Here is a 20971-nt window from a genome sequence, read left to right as displayed (position 1 = left end):
TGATAGCCCGATGTGCCTTTGCTATGTCTCAAGATATATGCTCCAGTGGTTTTTACGAAAATTAACTTTGAAAGATATATATTGGGCTACATTGGGCTATATATATGTTAGAGCCCAAATGTAGCCCAATGTAGCCCAAGGTAGCCCAATGTAGCCCAATGTAGCCAAAAGATGGCCACCAGAGACAAAAAAAAACAAATGTAGCCCAAATATCAGCCAGATGTAGCCCAACTATAGCCCAATGACAGAATGTCCCAGAGTGTTCTAAAGAACAACTAGAACGCTAACAGTCTTACTTATGACAAAAGAATGGCACACCTGAAGTCATCTTGATTGGAATAAAGTGGTAACACTTAATACATTTAATTTGAAAAGGAACAAAATGAGGGGTTTCATTTTGCCATAGAAATGTTTTATATATATATATATATATATATATATATATATATATATTACCTACTGGCGGTCGCCAGTAGGTATATATAGTTAGGATTTTTTCCCTATGGGATTTTGAAAATTCTATGTCTAATAACTTTGGCGTTTGTGGACGGAATTGGCTGAAATTTTCAGGAAAATGGAACATGTTGTTTCTCAGCAGCCCCTGAAAATTTGGGGGGGGTTCATCAAGGGGGGGCCGAGAAAAAAGGGGGGTCCCAAAACATGTTTTTCCAATGTTAATTTCCATAGGGCGGTTGGCCTCACTTTTAGCCCGAACGGCTGAATGGATTTGCACGAAACTTGGCAAAATTGTAGGGACTGTTAGCCCGATGTGCCTTTGCTAGGTCTCAATATATGTGCTCCAGTGGATTTTGAGAAATTAACGTTCAAAAAAAGATATATATCTGTAAGCGCGCTCCGGGCAGCGCTCCGGTTCGCGTACCTGACGCGTAACGGAACTTCGCGTAGCGAAGCTGATTGGCTCTCCGGTGTCTGTCAACATTCTAAACAGTCCGGAGCTGCCGCCATCTTGTCTCTCGGTAGGATCGAGAGACAAGAGGAGGCCAAAACAAAGGGGGAAATGACCATAAGGGGGCATAGTAGATCCTCCCTGACCCCCTAGGTTTGATGTGGAGGCTTTAAAAGGGCCCCGCAGGGCAAAAAAAAAAAAAAACATTTTTTTTTTTTTGCGTGGGGAGCGCCCGGTTCGCGAACCGGGAAGCGTTCTGGGGAGCGTACTATAAGGAAAAAAGAATGATAGACTTTTCAAATACTGTATGTTAATTGATTGTTGGTTTTGTTGATTATTTTTTAATTTCTTTATTTTTTAAGCAATTATTTATTATTGTGATTGTGTTTCAAAATTTAATAAACTTTCTAACATTTCACTGTCTGAAATGTCATTATTTTCATTGAACATAGTTTGTAATCTCTGAGGGTGTAAAATGTCCTCATTTTGAAGGAGGTCATCTACTGCTTGCCCACATTGCAGTAGTTCTTGGTCCCAAGTTTCATCCATAAATTCTATATAATTTGGATCAATTATTTCTTGGCTGCTCTCTTGCAGGACAATTTGAAATGAAACTTTGTGTTCGCCTTCCATTTTGCCTGAAATTTGGATAAAAAAAATATATATTAGTAGAGATAGGGCACTGTTGGGATTAATTTTAGATAGGCAGTTTTTATCAGTGAATTTATCTTTGGGCAGTGTATAGTATCAGAGTGGAAGTAGGAATATAAAAAAGTGTATGTGATTTAACGTAAGTAATTTCATAATTATACAGGAGAAACCTAACTCCATCCATAACTATAACAGAGAAGTCTATCTAAATCTATAACTACTACAGAGGGATAGTATATAACTATCAGAAAAAGTTTACCATATTAACTTATAGTGCACAATATACTTCAGTTTTTAAAATAACAACTTACCTTTACAAAGAAGTTGAAGTGATTAGTGAAAATCCAATTGAAATGTACACCAGGAAGTAGTAGTCAAAATGGCTGTGTTTCCTTCTCTTCCTTTATATATATTCAGGTACATAACCAATCAAATGTCAGGTAAAAAAAAAAATAGAAAATGAAAGTAACATTTTAATTGGTTGTCAATTCCAACACTTCAGATGTGTTTTGTGAAGTAATTTACCTCAGGGTATTTAGAGAGGTCTACAGGCTAAATGGCTAAATGGAATTTCAACCAAATTTGTGAAAATGGTGGGGATTGGTATATAGTATGAGGAAATCTATATTTGGTGAAAGTGTCTCAAGGGTTTCTTCTGTAAATTACTTTCCCACCTTTTTTAATGGAGCGCTTCCCGGGGAGCGCCCCGGTACGCGAACTGGCGAGCGCCCCGGTACGCGAACCGTAAGCGTTACGGGAGTCCACCATTTTGTGTTTCGGTCGAATTAAGATACAAGATGGAGGGCACATAATGTTCAGAATGGGTAGAAGGGGACACGGTAGACGTATTTTGACCCCCTAGGTTTTCTGAGGATGGCTGAGGAGGCTTATATGTGCGAAAAAAAACATTTTTTTAAAAAAATTCGTGAGGTTAGCTTCCGGTTCGCGTACCGGGTAGCGCCCCGGGGAGCGTACTTTGTTGAAAATTAGTGAAAAAAGTTAGAGTAAAATAATAATTGTGAGTGATCAGATGTAGGGTAGCTCTGAGAAGAGCTTTTGGGTTTATGGTACATTTAGGTACTTATAAGTAGGTACCAATGCACAGTCTTAAATTCAGAATGAAAACTCTGTTGCCCTCATCTGAGAAGTGAACTCCATCTCCTCTGTAGATATCTTGCATGTAGTAACACAAGTTATTGTTGTACATGGAGCCCATTCCATGGTCTCTCATGTAAGCTGAAACAGATTTGTTTACATGCTTCCTCGACTTCTCAATTTGTGGACAAAATTGGTTTGACCACCTCCATTTCTGTCTTTGGCATATATTTGAATATACCAAGGCAGTTTGAGGAAAAAGTGCCATCAATTGCTCAAAGGTGTCCTTTAAAAGCATTTCCAGACCTACCCCAGTCAAAGTGCCCAAATCATTACCTCCACAGTGCACAATTAACAGGTCAGGTTTTGGCAAATGCATAAAGGTTTTCACCAATGGTATCAATTGGTGACATTTTAATCCTCTGTGGCCAAACCACTTAATTTCCACATCTTGTAAATTGAGGTTAGGTAAATTTCTGTTCTCAGCATACCTCTGAGCCCAATAGATGTAACTATGTCCAACAATCCAGACAGAAAACATGGTGAGAGAAGGTTCTGCTGCAGTCAGATGAAGTGTGGCAATGAAATTGCAGTTGAAAAAATAAGAGTTTAAAATGAAAAAAACTGTGGAGTTTCTGTGTTAATGAAGCAGTAACAGTGATTGGTGGATTTTGATTGCTGAAAACAGAAAGTTAGGGTGCATGGATGAGTTCTTTGAAAGATGTATTTTGAGTGGTCAAGAAAAAATCATTAAATGAAAGATTGCACTGGATATGCAGGTGCACTGAGAGTTCAGAGTTCAATTGAAACATTGTTGTGTGAACTTGCAAACACCAGAGGTCTTCCAAGAGGTGGTTGCTATGCAAAAAAGGCAGAGAGGGCAGAGGGGGGAAGGGTTTTGATTTGAAAAAAGTGAGGGAAGAGTTTTGATTGGGTGACGTGAGAGATATGTGTGAAGAATTACAGCATTTCTGTGCTTTTGATAGCTGCAGACTCTGGAGTGCATACCTTTTGCTCTGCTGAAGACAAATTGATGTGTTTCTGAGACTGTTTTGAAACTCATAAAGTATTTGCTAAGGTGAGAAAAGATTTATTTAATTTAGATAGAGAATAGTGTGCTTTAAGGAGAAAATTATGAAGAAAGTTGTGTTTTTCAAACTCTGGAGTGCATACCTTTTGCTCTGCTGAAGACAAATTGGTGTGTTTCTGAGACTGTTTTGAAACTCATAAAGTATTTGCTAAGGTGAGAAAAGATTTATTTAATTTAGATAGAGAATAGTGTGCTTTAAGGAGAAAATTATGAAGAAAGTTGTGTTTTTCAAATGTTGCTTTGTCTCAAGTGTTTTACAAATAGATTTTGTTTCTTTGAGAAATTGTAATTGGAGAAAATGTGAAGTATTAGTACTGACAGGGTGTTTTTTTGCATAGGAGCTGTGGAGTGTTTTCAAATTATGACTTGAAAATCGTTTTTGAGGAAAAGGAATGGTTTTAAAATTTATGACAAGGACATAATGGTGTATGCTTCTTTATAAGGCATTTGAGTGTCGCTGATGTTATTTTTCCCATTTTAATGTAAGACCTTTCCCTGTGGAGCAAATTGCTTGTAAATATGCTCCCACCTGTGCATGGCAAATTTAGATTTTGAATGTTTGCGTTACATAGCCATGTTAAAAGTGACCCAAACATGCTGCAAAGGCAATCAAAAAACGCTTTCATGTGTCTTAAGGACATTTTAAGTCATTTCCCCATGTGCAGTGTTTTCAAATTATGACTTGAAAATCGTTTTTGGGGAAAAGGAATGGTTTTAAAATTTATGACAAGGACATAATGGTGTATGCTTCTTTATAAGGCATTTCAGTGTCTCTGATGTTATTTTTCCCATATTAAATTAAAAGACCTTTCCCCGTGGAGCAAATTCCTTGTAAATATGCTCCCACCTGTGCATGGTAAATTTAGATTTTGATTGTTTGAGTTACATAGCCATGTTAAAAGTGACCCAAAAAAGTTGCAAAGGCTTTAAAAAAACACTTTCATGTGTCTTAAGGACATTTTAAGTCATTTCCCCGTGGGCAGTGTTTTCAAATTATGACTTGAAAATCGTTTTTGAGGTAAAGGAATGTTTTTAAAATTTATGTGCGCCATATGCCCCCAAATTTCTTTTTCAGGGGTGCAGCAGGGTGTTCTTGAGACACCCCTGCACCCTTGGAAAAATTCCTAATTTGCGATGAGCTAATTGCTAATCGCAAATTGCACCTTCATTCCTATGGGCCTCCTGGCCCATGGAAATGAATGGGTAATTTGCAATTAGCAATTTGCTCATCGCAAATTAGGAATGGTAAAGAATCGCTATTTATTCCTTAAAATTCGCTATTTAGGAAATGCAAAATAGTTTGATGATACATATGGCGGTTCATCTCTAACAAGATAAGAAGCTTAGGGATAGATTTATGATGACTGGCGCAATGAAGTGGACATCACTTACTTCATTGGTAGGCCTTTACATGTATTATCTCCTCTGTATTCTTCAACAAGCGTAACTTTGATCTGCAACCCTGAGTAGGCCTCACCTTAAACAAACCTCTGGATAGGCCACACCTTATCGTCATCCTGAATTAATCATTTAAAATGCTAGGGACAGATTTATGATAGGTGTATGCCTCTTTTGCGCCACTGTGCGTCACTTTTGTGATGCAGCGGCGGTGCAAAAGATTTGCTATGAGGCGACAAAATTACAAATTGATGCATTTAGGCAGATGTGTCATGCTGTAAATAAACCGTGCCACATGAAACCGATGCAGCAGTGATGCAAAAGATGCACCATGTTGCAAGACAGGCCTCACTTGGGGCCATATGTATCAAGCTAATTAGCATTCGCAAAGGCAGAAATTCTGCGAATTTCGGCCTTTGCGAATGCTAATTAGACAAATGGTATGTATCAAACAAGTTTGATGCAAAATAAGGAATAGCAAAATTTGCTATTCCTTATTTTGCGATTGCACTTAAGGATTTGCAAATTTTGCGATTCCTTAAATGCAATGTATCAAACAAAAAATATGCAAAAAATGCCATTAAGGATTTGCAAATTACCACCAACTTCTAGTTGGTGGTAATTTGCAAATTCTTTTCAAAAAGCTTTTTTTCCAAAAAACAAAAGGTGCCATATGACGCCCATACATGCCCTTAGGGCATGTATGTGCGCCATATGCCCCCAAATTTCTTTTTCAGGGGTGCAGCAGGGTGTTCTTGAGACACCCCTGCACCCTTGGAAAAATTCCTAATTTGCGATTAGCTAATTGCTAATCGCAACTTGCACCTTCATTCCTATGGGCCTCCTGGCCCATGGAAATGAATGGGTAATTTGCAATTAGCAATTTGCTCATCGCAAATTAGGAATGGTAAAGAATCGCTATTTATTCCTTAAAATTCGCTATTTAGGAAATGCAAAATAGTTTGATGATACATATGGCGGTTCATCTCTAACAAGATAAGAAGCTTAGGGATAGATTTATGATGACTGGCGCATCACCAGGGATGTGCCAGTCATCCTGCGCCGCTGTTCCGCCACCCATGGTGTGCTGCATTTACAATGCGGCGCACCATGGGGCAAAAACGGCACAGATGCGTGACGCATCTGTGCCGTAAAGGTGGCGCATTGCTGGAGTTGTATCGCAAGTGCGATGCAGCTCCAGCAAGGCTCAGGGGTGCCCCATCTCCACAATGCTGCGTCAAGACCTATGCCTGCTTCAAGCAGGCGCAGGGTTTTGACGCAGCTTTGTCCTATCTGATTGTAAATGCGGCACACCATGGGTGGCAGAGCAGAGGTGCACGTTAACTGGTGCATCCCTGGGGATGTGCCAGTTAACATAAATCTGCCCCTTTACATTTAAGTATGTGCAGGGGACACAGAGTCGGTGAGGCTTATCCAAGGTTAAGAAGAGATGAGTCCTGTTCACTGAAAAATTGGACATAGGCTTCACCTCCTCAGCATCGCTGGACATGGCTAAATAATAGCTGCAAAATGTTACTCTTGTTAAACAATTTTACTACTATAATCTCTGAGATTTGTCTCTTACTCTGCAACATCTCATTGTTGTTATGTTTCTTTAAAGATAAAGAAAACATCAACATGAGCGACAATCAGCAATCAGTTGATTTCGACCTCATCATTGAACTCGTAATTGAAACATCAGTGGATGCTGATCCTTTGGATGATTTAAATCCTGAGGATGAAGAAGAACGTGATGAGGATGCAGATTTGTCAGAATTGTATGACATAGGATGGGAAGCTGACGTGCTTGAGCCTATGGAACTATAAACATTTATTTTAAAAATTTATAATAAATAAAAAGTAAAAATGTAAACCGTTCAATTTAAAAATAAAGACACCTTCAAAAACAGGTTATGTGTAGTGTCTTCAATAAAATATTAAAATATGCTCATAAAATTAGATCAGATTCACATATAAAACAGCACAGGTAAAATGAATATAAATTCCATTTCTTTTCTGCTATTTCTGTATTCTAAATTTGCCAAGCACTAAAAAATCTTCTATGTAAAAATGTCAAGTAGTGTGTTAAGTTTTTGATGACTGTTATTTATTTACTGTTGGGTAATAGTGGTTAATAACATTTTTTATTATATTTTACAACAGATTCAACTGCAGATCATTTCAAGATTTCAGCATGCCAACCAAAGAAAGACTGAGAAAGGCTGCAAAACGTCAAAGACAGCAGGTCAATGAGAAAAAGCAGCAGTCCTCTAACAAAAAGATTTGTCAAGTCACCAAGAAAGCACCGGGTAAGAGTACAAAAACATTCATAAGAAATATCTGTAGTAAAAAAAATATTACTACAGAAAATGTTTCAGTCCAGAAAAAGAGAAGCAATTCAAACGGAAAGGAAAGGCCAATGAAAAATGTTACTGCTAGAGCAAGAGATAACTCTGTGCATAATAGTAGAAGGAAACAACAGTTTAGGGACATTCGTAAACGAATGTTCCGCAACAGGATAATTGGCAATTTGTTAAAAAATATTAAGAAAGGTCAACAGAAAGTGTTTTTTTATAAGAGAAAAAAAATAGTTGAGAAAGTTATTGATCAGGCATTTGAAATTAAACGTAAGTTATTTATTTTGATAATCAATAGAATTAGGAAGCTAAACAAGGCAATTTATGATTTCAAAAGAAATAGTAGATGGAAGAGAATAGTTAATCGTAGTAATTTTTGTGAAGTTTTTTCTGGAGAATGGATGCATAGTTCAAGCTGTGAGGCATTTTTTAATGAGGAGAGTTATTTCCAGGATAATGATTTGGTGCATGCAGTTGACACCAGTGGTCGAGCTTATGAAGTGAAAGATGGTTGTCCAGTTGAAAAAGAAAAACTTGTGACAACAGAGATAGACGAGGTGTTAGGTAATGAAGTTTTAGGAAGACGTCCTAAGGGTCCTGTGTACACCTGGAAGTGTAGTAGTATTTGCAGTGTACGACAGGATTCCATTAATTTGCTTTGTGATTTTGTACGGTCATTTAATAAGAAAAGTTTGAAGCAGAAAATGAAATTGTTGCAAGAATTAGATCCTTGCAGAGTGAGAGAAGTGACAGGTTTGCATGGTCATTCACTGGCTTGTCTTTCCAGGAGAGTATGCCAGAGTGTTTTTCATCATTTCAGGATGCTAGCGGTGCATCATAATAAAGTGAGGAAATTAGTTAGAATGTTGTATTATGCTAAGAGTCCAGCAATTATGCTTAAACAATTATGCGCTGCTCTTTTGCATGGTTCTGAAATAGATGTGAAGAATATATGTGAAGAAATTGAGTTTTGTTACTTTGGAAGTAAAGAGGAGAATGTTGAAATTGACCAAGAAGAAGAGGGTAATGTGGAAGATAGTGTACAGGTTTCCAGTACAGATAATTTCCAGAGGGAAATTGCGACGTTTGAGGTGAAATCAAGTGAGAGGCCAAATTTCACTTGTGTGTGTTGTCGACGCACTTATTATAAGAATCAGACTAAGTTAGTGGATTTATTTGCAAAAAGTGAAAGGGAAAATAATAGTGAATGGAAGGATTTCACAACATACTTGATGGTACAAAATTGTTTTGATTTGGGATTGGATCAACGTGTGTGTACTTATTGTTGTAACAAATTAAATCAAAACCAGATGCCTGCTAGAGCAGTTCATAATAATCTGGAATTGGTTGAGATTCCTTCTGAATTGAAGGATTTAAATACTTATGAATCTATTTTGATTCAAAGTATCCATCCCTTTCAGGCTATTGTAAGAATGGAGCCAAAGACAGGGAAATTGCCTCCATCAGATTTACAGAGAGGATTAAAGGGAAGAGTTGTTTATTTGCCTCTAGATTTGAAGAAAAACATTAACACAATTGGAGTAGAAAAAGTGGAAGAGGAACCTCTGGTTATCTTAGTTAATGGGGTTCCGACAAAGAATAAGAAAATATGGCAAGATTTAGTGGATGTTAGGAAAGTTAAAAAGGCAACATTGTATTTGAAAAAAAATAATAAATACTATAAGAATGTATATGTTGCAGAAGAGGAAGTAAGTGAGGAAGAGGATAGCGATTTGTGTGCTGGTCAAATTGAGAAAGTAGAACCCTGTACTAGTGAAGAAATATATGAACATTATAGTGTTCATCCTTTGCATTCCAAGGAAGTCATGGGGAATGCTATTGAGTTGTTTCAAATGAAACAAGACAAAGGGAGTCCCATTAGTGTTTGGGAGGAAAGTTTGGAAGCTCGGTGTTTCCCACAGCTTTTTCCAACAGGTCAGGGAGGAAGATATGATGAGCGACCTCATCAAATTCCTGCTTCTGAATACCGGACTTTGCGATTGTATGCAGGAGATGCTAGGTTTCGACAATGCATTCCCTATTTGTTTCATCTCCTGTTTGAAAGCGATCTGTCTGGACTGTCATATGCAGTGAACCACATCTTGAAAAGTGGTATACACATGCAAAACATCTCGGCAAGTGACTTTATGGATAAAGTCAATGTCCAAGACAGTATTTTGGATTCTCACCTGATTAATCTCATGGCGTGTCAGCGTGGTACTAATGAGTACTGGTACCGTCGTCATGGTGATTTAAAATGTATGCTGAGGAACTTAGGAACTCCCACATGGTTCCTCACTCTGAGCTGTGCCGAGTATGGCTTGGAAGACTTACTTGAATTTCTACGAGAGGCAAATGGAAACATCGAAAACATCGAATTCAAGACACCCGGAGAACTGTGCTCTTTGGATCCAGTCAATGTATGCAGGTACTTCAATCATAGATTTGAAGCTATGATGTCTTTCATCATGAATAAGAAGAATCCACCTCTTGGAGAGGTGTTGGATTTCTTCTGGAGAAAGGAGTACCAAGCAAGAGGTGCTCCTCATATACATATGCTGCTGTGGATCAAGGATGCACCTAAATTTGGAACGGATCCAGAAGACTCAGTGATGAGTTTCATACAACAGTATTCTACGTGTGCTGTTCCAAACGCAAAGGAGAAGAAAAGCCTAAGAGAAAAAGTTCTACGTTTCCAAAGCCATCGATGTGGAAAGTACTGTCGTCGTAAATTCCGAAACAAGGACAAGTTCTACACCAAATGTCGTTTCGGCTTTCCACGACCGGTGATTTCTAAAGGAAGAGTAAACAGTTTGATGTCTTCGCTGCGACATAATGTGATGAAGAAATCACCTAAAAACACATACAATTTGAAGAGGAACGAAGAGTCTAAGTACATCAACGACTACAACCCGGTGATTTTGTCCATGTGGAATGCTAACATGGATATACAGTTTGTGGCTGATAACTGTATGGCTGTGGCTCGGTATGTGACATCTTACATCACCAAAAAAGAGAAGACAGAATTGAAGGATATGTGGGAGGACATTTCCCATGAAAAGAGCCTCAGTAAGAAGTTGTACAGTTTCAGTCTGAAGATGTTGTCGCATCGAGAAATCGGAGCTTACGAATATTCTGACCGGTTGTCTTCAGCAAGTCTCTATGCCAAGTCCAGGAGTATCGTTTGGGCGAGTCTTGGTCTTGCTGCAACGCGTAATCGAGTTCTGAAACCTGTGCGGGAAATTGAGTATTTGGCGGAAAAGGAGCCAAACAGTACCGACATTTTGAAGACCAACATGTTGGATACATATTATCCAAATCGAAGCAGTCACCTCGAGAATGTTTGTCTGTATGAGGTTCTTCAAAATTACATATTCAAGAGGAACATCAAAGAAGATACTGAGAAAGGAGTGTATGCTGTAATAGGAAGTGAGGGATGTCTGGTCAAGCAAAGAAAATGCCACTTGGTAAACCATCGAAAATTGAGTGGCGAATCTCCTGAAAAAAAGGAGTTTTTCTATTTAGCACTTTTGCAACTTTTCAAGCCTTGGCGTGCAGAAGAGGAACTGCTTGGAGATTTCCTCTGTTACGAAGACTCTTTCAATGCTGCCAAGGAGACCATAGAATTTCCTGCTTTTCCCAAATATGTAGAAATGTTGAATGCGGAAATTGAGCAGGAAGCAACGATTGCAGCCGAGATTGCCAGAGACAGTTCTCAGGACAGTCAGAGTTCTGCTTCATTGAGTCAGGATCCACTAGGAGGACCTGTTATCGAAAATGAAGCTGCCACTGCTATGAATGAAGTGGAAAGAGCCATGGCACATGCTCAGGAGGATGCGGTTAACTTAGAAGAGTTGGAAAGACAACTCAACGTTGAGCAGAGGAAAATATATGACGAAGTTACCATGCAAATTGATCAAGGATTAAGTCATGAGAAGAAAGAGTGCTCATGTACGTCGTTGAAGCCTGTCCGACTGTACGTGAGTGGAGAAGCGGGAACTGGAAAAAAGTTTCCTTATTAAAGCAATTTCATGTTATTTGCAGGAAAGGACAGAGTCATCGCTGTCTTGTGTTGTCACCGCTCCAACTGGACTGGCAGCACATAACATTAAAGGGATTACTTTACATCGTTTACTGATGCTGCCAGTGGAGCATGACAACAAATTACAATATCACAAGCTATCTGGAGATGCTTGTTGTGAAGTTTCAAGAATCTTGAGGAAAATGAAACTTCTTATCATTGACGAAGTAAGCATGGTTTCCAATGTCATGCTTGCCTTTGTGCATTTGAGAATGCAAGAAGTTCTCAAAACAGAGTATGATGTGTTATTTGGTGGCAAACACATCATTGTTTTCGGGGATCTTCTGCAGCTGACACCAGTGAAAGGGCAACCTGTGTTCAAAATGCTCACGCATGAAGATACCAGGAAGTGCCTAGGGAGCATTGGCAACGTCAATATATGGTTAAACTTCAATTATGCTGAACTGCATGAAAATATGCGTCAGGCGAAGGATGAAGTTTACAAGACTATTCTACAAGATGTTAGAATTGGAAAAGTGACCGAGCATGGGAAAGAAGCTTTACATGCACGATTACTGTCAAATTTATATCCAGAACAAGATGTTGTGCCTGAGAATATTTTTCAGAAAATTACTGAGAAGAAATCTGGAATATGTTTGATGCCAACTCTTGCAGAATGTGCCAAATTCAACAACAAAATGTTGCATTTAGAAAAGCAAGAGATTGTGAAACTGGAAGCTATTGACAGAGTAGAGCATATGGGATCAACAATTATTTTGTCTGAGAATTTGAAAACAAAATTGGATTCATTAGAGAAGACTATATCTAAAACTGCAGGTTTTGAAAAGACTCTGAATGTGTGCTTGAACTGCCGTATAATTTTAAGAAGGAATTTACATGTTGAAAGAGGTCTGGTAAATGGATCAATGGGTAATGTTGTTGATTTTGTAAAATACAGAAATAGAGATGGAATTGAATTTTTAAAAATTAAATTTGATGGCATTGAGGAAGTACAGCTAATTGGTTGTTGTTCTGCTAGATTTTTGCTTGTAAAAGACTTATATGTTCGCCGTAAGCAGTTTCCTGTTTGCTTGGCATATGCGGTGACAATCCATAAATCGCAAGGTTTAAGTGTAGACAGTGCATTGGTGAATATTGGCAGTTCTGTGTTCAAGGAGGGTATGGCATATGTGGCATTGTCACGAGTTAGAACTTTATCGGGATTGTACTTGATTGAGTGTGATGTCACAAACATTTGTGCGGATCTAGATTGTGTTAAGGAATACAATAGGTTAAGAAGAGAGTATGCGCCACATTTGCCTCAATATCCTTTGTTTGAGAAACGTGTGGTAGGCCGGAAACGAAGAAATGTGACCAATACTGGGGAGGTTGTAGCAAAAAGACGAAAAGTCGATGAACCTGAAATTATAAGCAGAAACAAAAAGGATTCTGTTGAAGATGTTGTTGGTTTTCAATTTGAAAACAGTTCTGGTGTCAACTGCTATGCTAATGTAGTGGTTAATGTTTTGTTTTCTCTAGAAAATGTAAAAGAAGAGATTGTGGTCAATTCTGATCAAAGATTTTGCAGTTTGTTAAATTCTGTGTTAGAGAAATGTAGCACTGATAGAACAAAAATAGAAAGTGTGTCTGAAATTCGAAATCTGTTAGACAGATGTTCAGGCCAAACACAATTCTCTCAAAATATTCAGCAAGATTGTCAGGAGTTTTTAATGTATATGCTTGATGTATTGCATGCTGAAGGTGTAGATGTAGATCACCTGTTTGGGCTTTCTTATCAATGGCAGCATGACTGCGAGAACTGTAGGGTATCAAGTACTACTAGTGTAGACTCAGAAAGATTTATATATTTTACTTTGCCAGACAGTAAATCAGTCTCTTTTAATAAACTAGTAAAAGCAGCTGATCACAACATGGAGTGTAGCCAATGTAAATCTGAAATGATGTCCACATTATTTATACAAACATATGGCCAGTATGTTATTTTAATGTTCCAACGATGTAGGCCTGATGGAACAAAATTGACAACTTTAATTAAAAATGTTGTGGCTTCACAGTTGTCAATATCAGGAAGGACTTTTGTAACTGCAGCAATTATATATCATGACGGTCCTTCAATAACATCAGGACATTACACAGCTTATTTAAAGTCTAGAAATGGCTGGTCATTCTGCAATGATTCTGTTTTAATTTTCAAAAAAAAATTGCCGTATGACCTTAAAAACTCTTACCTGGTGTTTTTAAAACCAAAATTTTAGGGAAAGAATCTCGGGATGTGCTCTGAGGAATTTCAAGAAGTTCTAATGGCTCCTACACGATTTGGCCTTGAGGATAAGTGTAGTACAGAGACATAACTTCTTACCATAACACTGGACGTCATGGAGAAATAAGTGCACTTTGAATGAATTCAGAAAAACTGTTTCTTTTTATAAGCAAATTGAAGCAGCCAATCAAAACATGGAGTAGAGGGAATGTAAGTCTGCAATGCTGTCTACTGTTTTATATTGCTTTGTGATTAAAAGTGATGTAGAGAATTAAATAATTGTAGTAGTCATAGAGATAGTGTAAGTCTGCTTCATAGTAAGCAGTATCAGTGTCATAGGAAATGTAGAACATGACTGAGCAAGAAGGGGAAGATCTTACTAGTCCAGGATTGTGAAAATGATCTTCAACATTTTAATTGTGAAAGTTGCGGAAATACAACATGACGGGATTGGCTTACAAGAATTCTAAGAGTTATAAATGGCTCTGACATGATTTGGCCTTGTGGAAACGTGTGGTAGAGAGCAAGAAGTCATTTATTGTATGTAACATGTTTTTCAAAACGATGGAGGTTTTCTTTCAGAAAGTGGCGGTCTGAAAGTAATAACAGCACAACAGAGTGTAAGCTGTTCATAGGACATCCTTCGACGTCATGGAAAGTAAGTTAACTTTAAGGAGTTCGGAATTCTGATTTGTTATGTTGTATGGGTTTTTTAAACACAATCATTTTGATTGTGGTTTTTTTCCCCGCTGTTATATGATGAATACCTTCAAGTCACTGTTTTTAGTGAAATTTGATACATTCTGAGAACAGCAAAAATAAACCATTTAACATGTATAATTAATTCTGTACTGTTTGCATTTATGATGTACATTTAGAACTGTGTAGGAGGCATGGAGAAGGAGAGGCTTCTGTAAGTGTCAAAGTTGTTGCATACAGTGCTCATATTCTACGTAGTCTTTCATATGATAGACTACATTTCCACAATGAGATACCTAAGCAAAGGAAACACAGGTGATATGATTGTGGAATGAGCAAAAAAAATTGCATGTTTTTCAATTATATTACCTGTGTTTCCTAACATTACACATCACATTGTGTAGATGAGGTTTAGGCCTGTTCCTGGAGACAGAGGAGGTCTGACATTTGTTCAAGAGTGCAGTGGACATGACTCACTTCGTTGGTAGGCCTCCACATGTATTATCTCCTCTGTATTCTTCAACAAACCTAAATTCCATCTCCAACCCTGAGTAGGACTTACCTGAAACAAATCTGTGGATAGGTTACACCTTATTGGCATCTTGAAACAATCATTTAAAATGTTAGGGTCAGATTTATGGTGGCCGTGCGCCTCTTTTGCTCCATTGTGGGTCACTTTTGTGTAAAAGATGCACCATGTTGCAAGATAGGTTTCAGTTCATCTCCAGCAAGATACCATCAGTTTAAAATGTATATAATTAGCACTGTGTAGGGGGCATGCAGAAGCTGAAGCTTTTGTAAGTGTCAAAGTTGTTGAAAAACTGTTTGTCCTTCAATCTTTTCCCTTGTCTTTTCTAATTTTTAAATACATGTTTAATATTTTTCAAATGTTTGTTCTCTCTTTCACAGATTGAAAGTATAAAAACAAAAAGTGAGTAAGTTAACGACAATTATAAGGTAAATATTTTTCTGTGTAGTTGAAGCACACTAAGGGGCATATTATGAACACAGCCAATAAAATTATTGCTGTTTTTATTGGCAGAAAACTGTTGCAAAAGTGGTTTTAGCGGCAGTTTTCCGCCGCAAAGGCGGCTTTAGCGACACATTTCTGCCGATAAAAGCTGCAAAACTTTTATTGCCTATGTTGATGATATGGCTCTATGTTATTTACATTTCTTTGCTGTTTCAATTAATCTTTTTCTGTTATTTTTTCTTTTCTGTTTTCTGTTTTTTCTCTCTGTTATTCCACATGTTTTAATCTTATTTTGAACATTCACTCACATTCTCCAAGAAACTCTTCTTTGTTATTGTTCTACTCTCTTTTTTTTCTTTCACTTCCTTATCTATTTTGTTTTTCACAATTATACCCTCTTCCATCTTTTCTTCGGTAAATAGATCTATTAAACAGTATCTCTGGTTTACTCCCTATAGCTGTCTTTCTTTTAACATTACTCTCTGTTTAATTCCCTTATACTTACTCTTCTTTTTTTTTTTTTTTTTAGTTCGCTCCCGGTTCGCGAACCGGGAAGCGAACGGGGAAGCGAACTAAAAGAAATAGAGCTGCTAGAGTGCTAAACATTCTAGCAATTTTTTTTTGAAAGGGAAGGTAGTTCTGAAAAGAACTTTTTTTTTAATGTTTTTGTTGTTTTATATTTTTTTTTATTTTTTTTTATTTTTTTATTTTTTTGTATTTTTTGAACAGTTTTATGTTTTTTTTTTGTTTTTGATAGAGGGGAAACAACAAAAAACAGGCATTGAAAAGGGCTCAACAGGAGCAAAAAAAAAAATTACTGTCTGGGGCGGTTAGGGCAATTGTGATTTACATAAGCTAGGTTAATTAACGTAATGCTCATGTTACCACATGACAGCAATGCACCGCAATACATACAGGTAAATTTGATATGAGCAAAGTTCTCCTGAATGTTTGGCACGGTTTCCCGTGCCTCTGCTCCTGTCAACAATATATGTGATGTTGACCTGGCCACAGGAGTTGTTGTTGGGTTATCCTGCATGTCACGTGTCTCTGCCTGGCTGTAGTTCAATGGATGCCACCAGCTCATATGACCATGCATTGTATAGTTACCGAAGCTATATTTTTTATCAGTGCCTCTAGATAACCGGTCTTTACAAATGAGGCAGGTGACATACCTAGCATTTACTTTCTTCTGCCCTCGAGGGAGTGAAAAAAACTGCCAAATAAAACTGGCTTTCCGATGGGAAACCCTGGGCACCTCTTGTAAGAACTGTGGTCCTTCTGTCTCCTCTTCCTCTAGTTCATCCTCTTCCTCCTCTGTGTTACTGATGAACTGGGGAGGTGGTCCTCTCTTCCCATGAGGAGGTGGATGTGGTGGTGGGGGTGCACCAGCTGAAGCAACTAATGAAGCCATTGCTCAACTCTCAAAAAAGGTCTTCCTCTCACAAAGATGAAAGTCAGAGTGAGGAAAGAAGGAGGGGTTTTCATCATTTGGGAAAAACAATAGTTCTAAACCAATGAAAAGTGTTATTTTTAGGTCACCTGACCTAGCCTTACATCATTATGAAACCAAAAGTGAAATGAACCAATGAAAAGTTTTATTAACAAGTCACATGACCTCTTACGCTTAAGTTACGCGCTGCGGAACGCGCCCCAGATCGCTTCCGGGTCGCTGCGCTTCGCGCCTCGGTTCGCGCTCCGGAGCACTTCCGGGTGCGCTAACGCGGCGCGTCATACGACGCATTACGCGGCAACGCGATACGTCGCGCTTTCGTGACGCGCCGCGGATCGCTTCCGGAGAGCTGCGCTTCGCATCTCAGTTCGCGTACCGGAGCACTTCCGGGTGCGCTAACGCGGCGCGTCATAAGACGCATTACGCGACAACGTGATACGTCGCGCTTCCGCGACGCGTCACGATGTTGATTTCTAACGCGGCAGTTGCGCAAACGGAACGTTTACCGGTTCGCGGACTGGGTCGCGGCATCAAGATGAGCTAACGGGAAGCTTCCCGGTTCGCGAACCGGGAGCGAACAAAAAAAAATATTAAGAAAAAAAATTATGTCATCAGTGATGTCATTTGAGATGTCATCAGTGATGTCATCAGTGATGTCATTTGAGATGTCATCAGTGATGTCATCAGTGATGTCACTGACCATGTCATGAATGATGTAATATGTGACATGATCAGCAGTGGATTGCAGGTGCGCGATATATAGTTAGTACAACTAACTATATATGGAATTTCAATGGTTTTGTGTGAGTAAAATAAGGTTTTCTAAATGCTAATTCCTAACTATATATGGTCTATAACCTATGGTTTTTTCAGTGAACATATATATATATATATTACCTACTGGCAGTCGCCAGTAGGTATATATAGTTAGGATTTTTTTGAATAGGGATTTCTGAAAATTCTATGTTGAATAACTTTGGCGTTGATGGACGGATTCGGCTGACATTTTCAGGAAAATTGCACATTTTGTTTCTGAGCGTCCCCTGAAAGTTTGGGGGGGTTTCGTCAAGTGGGGGCCGAGAAAAAAGGGGGGTCCCAAAACGTGTTTTTAACATTGAGTTTTCCATAGGGCGGTTGGATTCACTTTTAGCTCGAACGGCTGAATGGATTTCCACAAAACTTGGCAAAATTGTAGGGACTGGTAGCCCGATGTGCCTTTGCTATGTCTCAAGATATATGCTCCAGTGGTTTTTACGAAATTAACTTTGAAAAATATATATTGGGCTACATTGGGCAATATATATGTTAGAGCCCAAATGTAGCCCAATGTAGCCCAATGTAGCCCAAAGATGGCCACGAGAGACAAAAAAAAACAAATGTAGCCCAAATATCAGCCAGATGTAGCCCAACTATAGCCCAATGACAGAATGTCCCAGAGTGTTCTAAAGAACAACTAGAACGCTAACAGTCTTACTTATGACAAAAGTATGGCACACCTGAAGTCATCTTGATTGGAATAAAGTGGTAACACTTAATACATTTAATTTGAAAAGGAACAAAATGAGGGGTTTCATTTTGCCATAGAAATGTTATATATATATATTTTCACTGAAAAAAACCATAGGTTATAGACCATATATAGTTAGGAATTAGCATTTACAAAACCTTGAAAATTCACTGAAAAAACCATAGGTTATAGACCATATATAGTTAGGAATTAGCATTTACAAAACCTTATTTTACTCACACAAAACCATTGAAATTCCATATATAGTTAGTTGCACTAACTATATATCGCGCACCCGCAATCCACTGCTGATCATGTCACATATTACATCATTCATGACATGGTCAGTGACATCACTGATGACATCTCTGATGACAACATCCAGTGACTGTGTATTTCTGTAAAGTTAAAATATGTCTTACATATTGAAGAATGAGTGGATGTATAAGTGTCTGGATGAAGGATTTAGTATGTGCATGACTGACTGTATGAGTGAGTGATTAAATGTGTCTCGCTGAGTGCATGGGTAAGTGACTAAAGTGTCTTAATTTGTGCATCATTATGTCTGTTGTTCTGTAAACTGCTGCATGTGTTGATCAGTAGCTATATGAGTAACTATATGGGTTACTGATTGGTTGCCCAAGTATTTGTATGGGAGACTGAGTGTGTGTGTGGGTGGCTGGGAGGTGTATGGCTCTGTGCATAGATGTGTGAGCAGTTGATTCACTAGATGTATGGGTTCAAAAGTGCATGTGGAAACAGCTGTATGGGTGGTTGACTGTGTGCATGAGTGTATTGGTGAGTGAATGGATATCTCAGTGCTACATGTCAAAGTAAGTACATATGTAAAACACAGTACATGTGAGAGTTGACATATATAAATAACTGTGCATAAGAGCTAGTGAATGTGTGAGTGGCTGTATGGATCATTGTGAACTTGTATCAGGGATTTTATAAGAGAGTAAATATGTGTTACTATATGTTTGAATAAGTAAGGTGTGTATAACTGTATAGTTGAGAAAATGGAGGTGTGATTGATTCTTTGCATGACTGAGTAGGTGTGTGAGTAACTCCATGGATGAGTGACAGTCTGTGAGTGTCTGTTTACACTGAGTTTATCTAAGGTTATATTAGAGTCTGAAGAGGTTCATCGTATTATCACATGAATGATGTCATCAGTGATGTGATCAGTAATGTCAATTGAGATGCCATCAGTGATGTCATCAGTGATGTCATTTGAGATGTCATCAGTGATGTCATCAGTGATGTCATTTGAGATGTCATCAGTGATGTCATCAGTGATGTCACTGACCATGTCATGAATGATGTAATATGTGACATGATCAGCAGTGGATTGCGGGTGCGCGATATATAGTTAGTGCAACTAACTATATATGGAATTTCAATGGTTTTGTGTGAGTAAAATAAGGTTTTGTAAATGCTAATTCCTAACTATATATGGTCTATAACCTATGGTTTTTTCAGTGAATTTTCAAGGTTTTGTAAATGCTAATTCCTAACTATATATGGTCTATAACCTATGGTTTTTTCAGTGAATTTCATAGGTTTTTTAATAGCAAATATCTATATGTATGAAAGTAATAATTTTTATTACAAATTTTAAAATGTGTAAATATTTTTTTTTATTATGTGCCCCGGTACGCGCCCCGGGGCGCTCCCGGGGCACGTACCGGTGAACGTACGGGTGAGCGTCCCGTGAGCGCTTTACCCGCGAACGAAAACAACATCATGACGTTTCGCGTAGTCGCGTGATGCGCCGCGTAAACGTGACGCATCGCGTAACCGCGTGATGCGATTCTTTGGCGTGCTCCGTAAACGTACCCGGAAGCGCTCCGTGGCGCGACCCAGAGCGCGCAACGTAAGCGCTCCTGTGCGCGTAGCGTAAGCGCGTCGGGACATGTGACCTGAAAATAACACTTTTCATTGGTTCTCAACTTTTTTTTCTACAAATGATGAAAGCCCCCTCCTCTTTTCCTCATTCTTACTTTTTTCTTTGAGAAAGCAAGAGCTATTTGTGAGACATGGCTTCAGTAGTAGCTGCAGCTAGTGCACCCCCACCACCACCACCACCACCCAGAAAGGAAGGTCCACCATCACAGATCCTTCCAGGAGTTGAAGAAGAGGAGGAAGAAGAGGACCAACAAACCATAACATACTTGCCTGAAGAACCAAGACAAAGCCATGTCAAAGTTCATTATATATGGCAGTATTTTTCCATTCCTGCTGGGCAAAAAAAAGTGAATGCCCCGAAGGTGACATGCTTAATTTGCAAAGAGGTCATGTCCAGGGGCAACCCAAATAAAAAATATTCATTTGGGAACTACACAATGATCCGCCACATGCAGAGGTGGCACCCTAACAATCTGGCACAAGCTGAGGTACGGGATCTGGCTCAGAAAAAAAGAGACCATCAGGCCAGCACCTCATCAGGTGAATCTTCATTTGCAGCACCAGAAGGGCGCGAAACAGTACCAAATATACAAGAAAAATTTGGTGTAATAAAAATGGTCTGCATTTT

Source organism: Lissotriton helveticus, chromosome 6 (assembly GCF_964261635.1).
Source record: "Lissotriton helveticus chromosome 6, aLisHel1.1, whole genome shotgun sequence".
Lineage (NCBI taxonomy): Eukaryota > Metazoa > Chordata > Amphibia > Caudata > Salamandridae > Lissotriton > Lissotriton helveticus.
This window is presented reverse-complemented; position numbering follows the sequence as displayed.